At 37.2% G+C, this 10122-nt stretch overlaps 1 long non-coding RNA gene across 1 annotated transcript in view; it reads left to right on the forward strand.

Moving 5' to 3' along the window:
- LOC114016543 (uncharacterized) overlaps positions 1-7988 on the forward strand; it is a 30559-nt gene extending 22571 nt beyond the window's left edge. Inside the window, exon 3 of the long non-coding RNA XR_003561034.2 lies at positions 217-7988. This is a non-coding gene — a long non-coding RNA (uncharacterized LOC114016543). The remainder of the gene's footprint in view (positions 1-216) is intronic.
- Positions 7989-10122: the final 2134 nt, after the last annotated feature.

A 10122-nucleotide genomic window follows, 5' to 3' on the forward strand; every position in this document is an offset into this window, starting at 1 on the left:
GAAGTGGTAGACATTTCTGTGATTAATCATTTGTACTGTTTTGTGAAATCTTAGTGTGTAAAATCACAACACAAAGTCATATATCATATAAATAAAAAAATGGCTGCAGTAAAACCAACAAAGAAACTGTTGCCATACAGAGGTTGACAACATTTAGGAACAGAAATATTTACAAAACTTCATTAATTTTGCCTTTTTTTCCCCCAATATTAACAGATACCTGCACTGTCCTTTTTGGCTGCTACAATGACACTTTTGAAACCTCAGGTTCAAACTCCCACACAAGATTTTGTGGGGAAGCATCCCGTTGCTTCTTTGGCTCAGAATTCACTTCTGTTTAAAGAAAGCAACTCATGTAGACTTTGCCCATTCCCATTCCTGATTTCATTAATCCACACTTGGCACCTACCATCCTGATATATTCGTCAGAGAAGAATAAAGAAAGTCTTTTTCATTAGTAGTGTTTGCAGGAAATCTCAAGATTTCATGATGTTTGCCTTCCTGCCTTTACAGTTCCATACACACTTCTCTTTCTCAAAGGGCTTCCCCTTGCTAATTTTAAACAACACTTTCTGATATTTTAAGCATATCTGCAAAGCTCTAATGTTACTGGAATTTAAAACTCCTTTGAAGACTGCTGCTCATTCTTCTGTTGGCCAGGAGATATTTATGTATGTATATTCTTAGCCATGGAATATTATTACAGAATTTGTAAGCAGCTACACTGAGGTCTGACTCTGTGGCTTCTTCTGAAAACACAGAACAGAAAATACCAGGTGAAAGGTAAGCAAATGTGGTTTTAAGCACTGCAAGTACCAGTTCAGACTGTAGGCTAGTTGACACCTTAATGGGAAATCATGTTCTGAATATATGCGCTATCCACAGGGTTTATGGAAAGGAGTGTACTGAGTGATCCACCTATTGTTTTGCACAGATACTCATGGACATGATCATTTTTAAAAATCCTGGTTTATGAAGATCTTTTGCATAAGGACAAGTTTTTGCATGTGATTGGGTTTCCTAAATGGTATGATCAGTCATTGTCCAGAAGGTGACGGGAGTCTTTGTTGTAAGTGTCCCTTGCAGTGACAATTTCAGCTATATCAAATGAGGTTCTCTGAACTGTTCCAATAAATTCTTATAATTCAGGTGGACCATGGTCCTGTGTGGCTACCTCAGCATATGCATGAACCATTGCTATTCACCATCTTGAACTCTGTGTAAAAATATCCCATCTTAACAAAATACTTTACAAAATACCGTCCTGTGTGAACATTTCTGCATCTTCAGGAATGGCCTGTCAAGCCATTTATGTCCTTGTGCAGGGACTAGCTAAGGATTTCCTGGGCCAAATGATGCCTAAGTGCACTGGGTCTGCATACAGGCACAGCCATTACACCCAGCAACAGGAACTTGAATTTTCTCCCTATATTACAATTTTAAATGAAATTCCACAGATTTCTTACAATTAACAGAATTTCAGAGAAAAGACAGAGTCCCTTATTGCAATTATTGCACTTTGACTCTTTCAAAAGCCTCAAATCGTGACAGGTAAACTTACCAGTGTTTAGTCTGTCAAGTACTATACTCTCATCACTGAAAAAGTATGGTTCTTTTAATATTGATTTTAACTAGTTCCTAAAACACATTCAAATGCTTGGGATATCATATATTAACATCTGTAACAGTAACGACTACTTAACAGTTACCATTGTCATTCAAGGTATTTCCTACCTTGAAATGCAGATGTTGTTATGGATCACACTTAATTGGCCCTGTCTCTTCCTGTCCGGTGAAAGGTTCTACCCAAACATACCCAAGTGTAGCTGCATACATCTGAATTCCTTAGGAATTTTCTTTCATCATGAGGGTGCAACTAGAACTGGCACATCCATGCTTTTATAGCCCTAGTTCAGATTAGGTGGAAGCTTAAAAACATTTACTGACATACCTACTTTCACTTTCCAACCCTAGAGAAAATCTATAGTACCTTAAAGTTCAGAAAATTTAAGGCTGTCTATTTGTTTATGATTATGAGAGATTCCACGGTATTGTTGTAAACTGGTATTTTATGAAAAGAATTGGAAACGGTTTCTGTTTATGTTTAAGTATTGATAAATATTCCATGAGATGTTGCAACAATAAATGCATCTTTGATTTTTGAAAGTTTTAGGGATTACGGTTGTTAATTTTTTGATATGTAATTGCTCTAGCAGACCCATTTTAATTGTTTCTGCTGCAGCAATCAATGAGTATCAAATTCAAAAATAGTATAGTAATTAATTTGTCCTTTGAAGAATTAATTTATTAAATTTGGACATGAAATCCAGTCCTTAAAGTGTGAAATAGTGACATTTTACTCCTGCAAATCTCAAACCATTTAACTATGAGCTAACTACTGATGTCTCCATAGTATGCAGTCTCATGCATTATGCTGTCTGCTTTGAAGACTAGGATTTAAATGAAGTTACCTAGTAGCAGGTGCAATAAAGTTCATGATAGGGTATGACGTACAACAATATTAAGTTATTATACCTGTTATGCAGATATACAATGTTATTTGGATCTTGAAAGTCTTCCATGTTGAAGAAAGAGGAATGATTTGTCTTGGAGGCTGATTTAAAACTTTTTCAGCTGTCTTTCAGGGAGGCCCATAGGTTTGCTATGTCACAGGCATTCCCAAGGGAGATGCACTGTCATAAGCATAGGCAAGGTAGTCAAATGGCATGGAACTGTAATTTATTTCTTGTCTGTCATCAGTTTGCCTTCACACAGATGAAATGCTGCTCTCACTGAAGTCAATCTTTTTAAAAGATGCCTGTGTTTGTGTGTCTTTGTGCATGCACTTGTGTATGTGTGTGTGTAATTACACACACGCACCAGCAGAAAAACTTCTGGTCAAATCATTTTACCTGTTTTAACAAATAGAAGATATGGTGTCATGATTTCTGTCTGTGTAGTCAGCATTAAGTGATTGAGTGTGTGGCTGTATTTCAAGTCTCGTAGGCCAGCATGAAGCACGTGGACAGCTTATATGTAAAGTAGATTATGTGTATATGAATAGTGCAATTACAAGCCAAATGTGTTATGTTTATGTGTGTGTGGAGGGCTAACACGTTACAAATACATCTCAGAGTCCTGCCATAAGAAATGGAAGTGGTCAGTGTGCTGCCAAGTGTCACTCTTGTTCTGAGCACCTGATCTATAAAACAAAGTCATGTACCTTTCTACACCGGACAGTTATCACAGTATTGCTTCACAACAGCGATAACAAAAGTGAAGCAACAGAAAACTGTATCTGATCTTCAAGGAGCCTGTCTTTATTTAGACACTTGATTTCAGTTAACTTCTATAAGTAAGCACTCCGCCCATGGGTATTAAAGCTGCCATGTGTAGACGTTATACTGCAGTGGGGCTGGTGGAAGCTTTCATCAGTATATGGAGATAATAACATATGAGGTCTGATTTTCATTTCAGATATATACCAATGCGCAGAGTTGACTCGCTGAATTCAATGGGATGATTTACAATTTATGGCAGTGTAAACACAAGAGAATCACCCTGATTGCAACCCAAGGTTACTCTCTGCTGGCTCTTGGGTGACATGTTTTTCTGGAAAGCCCAACATAATCCATCTATAGTCAAAAGGAGGTCAGTGGTACTTTGAAGTATCCATTTTTTTTTTCTGGGAGAACTGGCAGGGCAAGAGAAGAAGGTTATGAAGATCAAGCCACTCATGGCAAAGGAAGGAGGTCTAGCACAGGAAAGAGATTTAGAGTGATTACCAAGCAAAAGCAATTACACTCAGGCAAGTGTGCTTAAAAATAATTCTCCATCTTATCAACTTTGCAGTTTAACTCCACAAAGTTTCTATGGCAAGACTGAAGGAATGGTATTTGAGAAAAAGATTTCAAGGAGAACAAAGGAAATGACCTAACAGAAAAATAAAAAAACAAAAGGCAACAAAAAGAGAAAGGAAGAAAGACAAAAAGAAGGAAAGGAATAAAACAAGGAGAGGTTAAGGGAGGAGAGAAAGATTTTGTCTTTTTTGCCAAAATCAACTTATCTTCTCCGGTCTGGTAGTGTTGTCTAGAGAGCAGTTCAGTAAAGATGACAGGAGATCTCTAGTGTTTCAGGAAAATACATTTCTTGTATTTACATCTAATGCAAAATTATTTTGCTTTCAAAACTGGGCACTGTGGACAACACCTACAGGTGTATTTATAGTCCAACACATCACCAATTATTTAATTTATATTTCCATAGTAACTATTAGCAGAATGCAGGCAAAGAGAATACGTGCAGTCTTTGTTCAACAATTACACTGCCACATACCCAGTGCTGTTCGGTTGTATACAACAGTTTTAAAATACACACCTGTGGGGCTTTTTCCTACTGTTGTTTGATACTGTCATGGTAGCACCTGGAATTTCTTGATATAAAAAATACAAACGCACAGGAAAATGGTATTCTCCAATCCAGAGGACCAACAGTCCAAATTTATAATAAGGTGCAAAAGACATGCAGATGCATAAGGGGTGAGGACCTAAGGGTGAGGCTGAGGTGACAATAACCATGGGTTTCCTCATGTACGTATACAGTTGTCACATAAGCCACAGATGATAACCAGTCTCCTCCAAGCTACATACCAGTGACCTGTCAGCACTGTGGTAAGAAAAGTTGTGAGAGAGGATTTAGGCCATAAAAAGTTGAGACTGTGAGGAATGGCGACGCTTATTTCTCATAAACTTACATTCATGTGCAAGTTGAGGAATACTAATGAGCGTAAGGCCCACTATCACAAAGCAAAGTAACCACGTCCTTGTACAATGCTAGGAAAAATCTCACGGATCGGGTTTTCACAGGAAGCACAGACCAAACAGACCAGGGGTACGACAGGAGTGGTCAGGGTAATCAAATTGTACTTTCTGTGGGCTATTGGCAAGGTTTAAAAAGGGATCTTTCGAGCTCATTTTCTGCTAACCGCTGAGGTGAAGACTGCATTCGGGTCCTGTTGAAGTCAAGGGCGAAAAATGGTGACTTTTACTCCGGGAAATGCCTCTGCAAACACAAGTTCTTCTTTTCACCATCAGCTATCATTTTCCCCTCACTGACCATGAAAAGAAGTGGTTGCCTCAGGTAATTATGTGTACAGGAAGAAATTCTCACTGCTTTCTGAATATCACCAATAACACGTTTAAGTGATTTACTGTACCTTGTAATTGGTTTTCTGAAAATATGAATATTTTACTGCCACTGTGGCAACTCTCCACAGCATCTATAATAGCGGCATTCTGCAGGACATGATTAATGAGCTTTATTTTTTGCTCTGTCTAGAAGTAAGAAGGTTAGAAGTTCTAAAATGATTTTCTTTTTGAGGACATGAAAAAAGATCATAAAGCTGCATCTGATCAATGTGTGAGAGCTTTTTTGAAGGGCCAAGCAACCGAAATGATGCAGCAAATGTTAGAAACAAGCTAGAGGAAACCCATCATGCATAAAGTAATGCCACCTTAGTATCATACGCTTCTTTATAGCTAATTTGGGGAGGAGGAATTGGAGAGGAATTATCTCTGAGCACATGATGTGAGAACAGGAAAGCATAGAAGAATGTCTGTGAATGCTGAAGCCTACTTTACTCTAGTTTGTGCCTTTGAAATCTCTTAAAAATATAGGTGGGTTAAAATACTATAAAGGTGAGGTGAGTCTTTTGGTATGCTGTGCAAAAATAAGTGAATCAACTTGATAAAGTATGGAAATGAGATGATACCAAACACTGCATTTGTGACTTGCAGTGGAAGATTTGCAACCTTCAGAAGACATTTTGCTATCAATTTCTCCTTGTTTACAAGCAGGAAAAAGTGGATGATGATAAAAGAAACCCTTCCTGTTGAAGACTCTATGTTGTTTTAAAGAATCTAGTTTCTAGATCACATTAGGAAGCGTTCTTAAATGGAAATAATAATGGGTAATTTCAGGTTCCGTGGAACCCAATGCAATTCACAATCCTGGGTGAGGCACTCATGCTCTCTTATATAATGCAAGGAGAAAGCTTTAAGCCTAAAAAAGTGGTTTAGTAAAACAGAAATACAATGGAGAGTAGAAGTGTTTGCATCCTGCCTATGACAGACAACTCCTCTGAGTCAGAGATGGGCACCTTTTTCTTAACAAGGAACTGAGCTTACTTGTTTTCAGCATGTAAAGTGAAATTGTTTATTCCAAGAGATGACTGGAAGAGTGAGTCCTACTGCCCTTTTAACCACTGGATTGGCGGCTGCGGTACTTATGAAGATGTAAGAGACTTAAGCCCTGACCTTAGGGCTTTGTTCTAATAATAGCAGGAAATGGTTCTGAGTTTGCTTTACCACTATATCCCATGGAAATGATATGAATTTGCATTTGCTAATTATTCACAAGCTGGTTCATAGTCATATGTGCCTCTTCTACTATATACCAGACAGTCTGGTTAGAATAGTCTGTAAAGCTTTAGAACATCCGAAGGAAAAGACAAAGACAGAGAGGCAGATGGAAAATAGGCAAAAAAAGGCAATGGGGAATAATGTGTGACAGATCATGGCAGACCAACCTGATCTCTCTCTGTGTTGACATAGCAAGCATTACAGGCAAAGGAAAGAGAGCAAAGTCTTAAAGGATGAATTCACTTGTGCTTGAATACAGTTTGCTGGGGATGAGAGAGCACAACACAAGAGCTGTAAAGCAGGAAGAAACCTAACAGGGAGACTGCTAAAAAGAGAACGGTGTTGCTGGAAAAAGGTAGCTAGTGTAATTCCTCAAGGATAGGTCATGAGGCCAATTATACGTAATGTTTTTACTGGTGACCTTGGCACAAAGAATAGCTGTGTGCTGATGAAATCTGCTGATGACACGAAGCTGGGAGCAGCAATCAATACAGAGGAGCATCAGAATATCATATAGGAATTGGATGACCTTGAGGACTGGAGTAATAGGAACAGGAGGGTAACAGGTAGTACCAAGTGCAAGATCATGCACCCAGGGACTAAGAAGAAGAATGACTGCCATAAACTGGGAATGCAACAGGTGCAAATGAGAAAGGAGGGCAAGTCTGCAAGTGTAAGAATGCCTGTGAGCCACTTAAAGGATACAGCTGTCAAAAAAGTACATGAAAAGTATTTCCAGTGCTAGAAATAGACAAAACCATTAGTCAAATGGTCTAAAACAAATTTTTTAGAGTATATTCAAGTATTTACATGAAAAAATCCCTAAAAAATTACAACTGAATAGGTGTTGCAATAGAAGAGGAGTCTCAGGATATGGATATGTGAATGAGTCATTGCAAACCTGGGAAGGTTACTAGTTATCATGAAGCAGTTTCTACTAAGTGCTTATCTGCCTACACTTGTCTCATGGTAAATTCAAGGTACTTTTTCTTCATTCTCCCTGCAAGTGAAGCTATCTTGGACTTAGCAAGAAGAATATTATGGCAGCTTCCACGAGGTGGCTAAAAAGATAAAAGGCATGAGTTCTTGTTCAAGTAATCTAACCATAAAATAAGTTACTTTCCCCAGTCTGGCCAAACAAAAGATTAGAAGGGTCAGGATTGTGTGTGTAAATATGCAAAGGAAGTAGACACCAGAGATGAAGAAAATTTCATTGAGTTAAAGAACAAAATAGCCTCAAGGTTGAATGGTATTTAATTTGCTATATTTTGAATGGAAATTATCAAATAGTTTCTGATCACAAGGGTGGGTGGGCAGTTGTTTTCCAATAAGCGTCTTGAAAGCAAGAAACCTAACTGCTTTTGGACATTTAGCTTGAAATATTTTCTTAATGACTGCCAACTCTGTGTTTGTAATTCTTGTTAGCAAGGTGTTTCATGTGTGGAAGAAGTAGGAGAAGGATACTTGGGTTGTGAAAGTGTCTCTGGGGAGGAGGCAGTTCTCAGGAAAGCGTTCCTTTTCTGTGTTTCTAGTACTTGATTATGACAAATAAAGACTCAGTACAATGTGCTTCTGTGTTGTTTTTCTGTTATTCTAATCCTGTTCCTGAATGTCTTACAGTGCTCCTGAGTATTGTAATGGAAAGAATATATGACTTGAGCCTTTTAAACAAAAATAGAACCTCTGACTATTAATAACACAGTGAGTAAATGAGCAGTGAGTGTATGACTGAGCACAGATGAATTTCAGTGTTCCCTTACATGCTAGTGTGTTTTTCTCATTTATATTTTTTTCATCTGACTTTTAAAAAATAATAATTATGAATCCTCTCTTTCCTGCCTTATTGAGATGAGGGAAACTGTTAAGATGGTGACTGGTTAGGCTGACATTTATACAAATGTCATGATCAAAATTATACCAACTATAAATTATATAAAAATAACTACAGTATATTTAATAATTCCATAAATTATTTCAAATAATGACCAAACGCATATGGGTAGCCTGAAGATGATATAAAAATGGGAATTCCCGCAAACACAGAAGGAAAACAGATGCTCACATTCTGTGTTGAGGGTCTCTGCCCTGAAAGGTAGAGCAATAAGAAAACTTGGAAAAGACGACAAAAAAAGATACAGTTCTATGTATCTTTGTGTGCGTATGTGTTAATACATCTGGGGAAAGAGTCATCTGCTGGAACTACCTCCACCCATCATGTTTCCATGGATACAGCAAGACTGTAAATATTCTTAAGGCATATATTTTTGCCTGTTTTTAATTGAGACCTCTGTCTGGGAAAGCACATGACTACCTGCTTAACTTCAAGCACATAGCTAGCTATTAAAAGGAGAAAATGGAGGTAGAGAATAGATGATTCACATGACTTCAAAAGATGCCTGAAGAGATGTTCTCACAAAAAACCCAGAGAAACAGACAGAAAAACGTCCTGGCTGTCTCACTGTAAACAAATGGGACTGTTTAATTGCACAAAAAGGCTCGAGCCCCTCAGTAAAATCTGTGGACCAAGAACCAGAAAGAAACGTCTAACATTTGTCGGTGGGAGTCTCAACATAACAAAAGCAAGTTGCAGGAAACTCAGCATACTGTTTCATTTTTCCTGGCTGTTTCGCCTATGAAAAGCAGAAACATAAGTTACTTCATGCTTCATTTTCCCATCTTTATTGGCTGATTGAGAAAATTATTACATATCCTGTCCTTTTTCTCTGTATGTATCTGAGCTGGTCATAACTCTGAACTGATCACTTGTGAACAGTTTTGATACTTTGAAGTTTGCTTTCGTGAAACATCACAAATATTTTTGGTATTTCCCATGGTGTGGGGTTTCAAATAACTTAACTTGCAAATTTTAATTGCTTTCAAGAAAATGTCTAAAAAGTAATCTGTATTTCTACTTTTTTTTATTACATTTTCATAGATTTACAACATATAATGTTAAGGAAGATGTTGATTAGTAGAGATTTAAAACCTCTTGCATTCGCTTCATGTTCAAGCTCTTTCTCTCTTATTTGTTTTCTGATTAAATAGTTTCATAGCACAGTTTCCATCAAATCCATTCTGATAAAAATTTTTGACCAACTGCAGGTAGTAATAACCATTTGGAACAAAATGATGACAGATAACCTGTTGATAAGCAATTTAGCTTACCTGATTTAGAAATGAATTTTCAGAAGAACAGCTAATGGGTTTCTTTTCAAATAAATCAAGAGCAGACATCTAAAACCAGGCAAAAAAAAAAATTAAATTACATAGTTTTGTGTCACATTATTTCTGTCTAATCCTTGCAGTCTAAAACTTAATACTTGCACTGATGGGAATATTACCAAAGTAAGGTCAACTCCACACACTTTATGACCAATATATTTTTAAGTGACAATTGTTAATCTGCCAAATAAATGCTGCAAACAACCTGATTATTTAAAAGATGCTGTGTGACTGGCAGTTATTGACATTACTGAAAATCACATAATATGATTCTATAATTGCTTTAAAAAATTTCTGTTGCTATGTATGAGTTAGATCCTGGGCAGGTGGTATGATGTTTTTGCTATCAAAGTACAAGTTTTACTCCTGTATCTTCACATTATATAAACCCACAGAATTAATATGTGAAATAAGTTTTCCTAGAGGAAAAGGTAGGCTATGCCTGACAAAAGTTTGATTCAATAATACTTTTTGGATAGTG

Source organism: Falco cherrug, chromosome 5 (genome assembly GCF_023634085.1).
Source record: "Falco cherrug isolate bFalChe1 chromosome 5, bFalChe1.pri, whole genome shotgun sequence".
NCBI lineage: Eukaryota > Metazoa > Chordata > Aves > Falconiformes > Falconidae > Falco > Falco cherrug.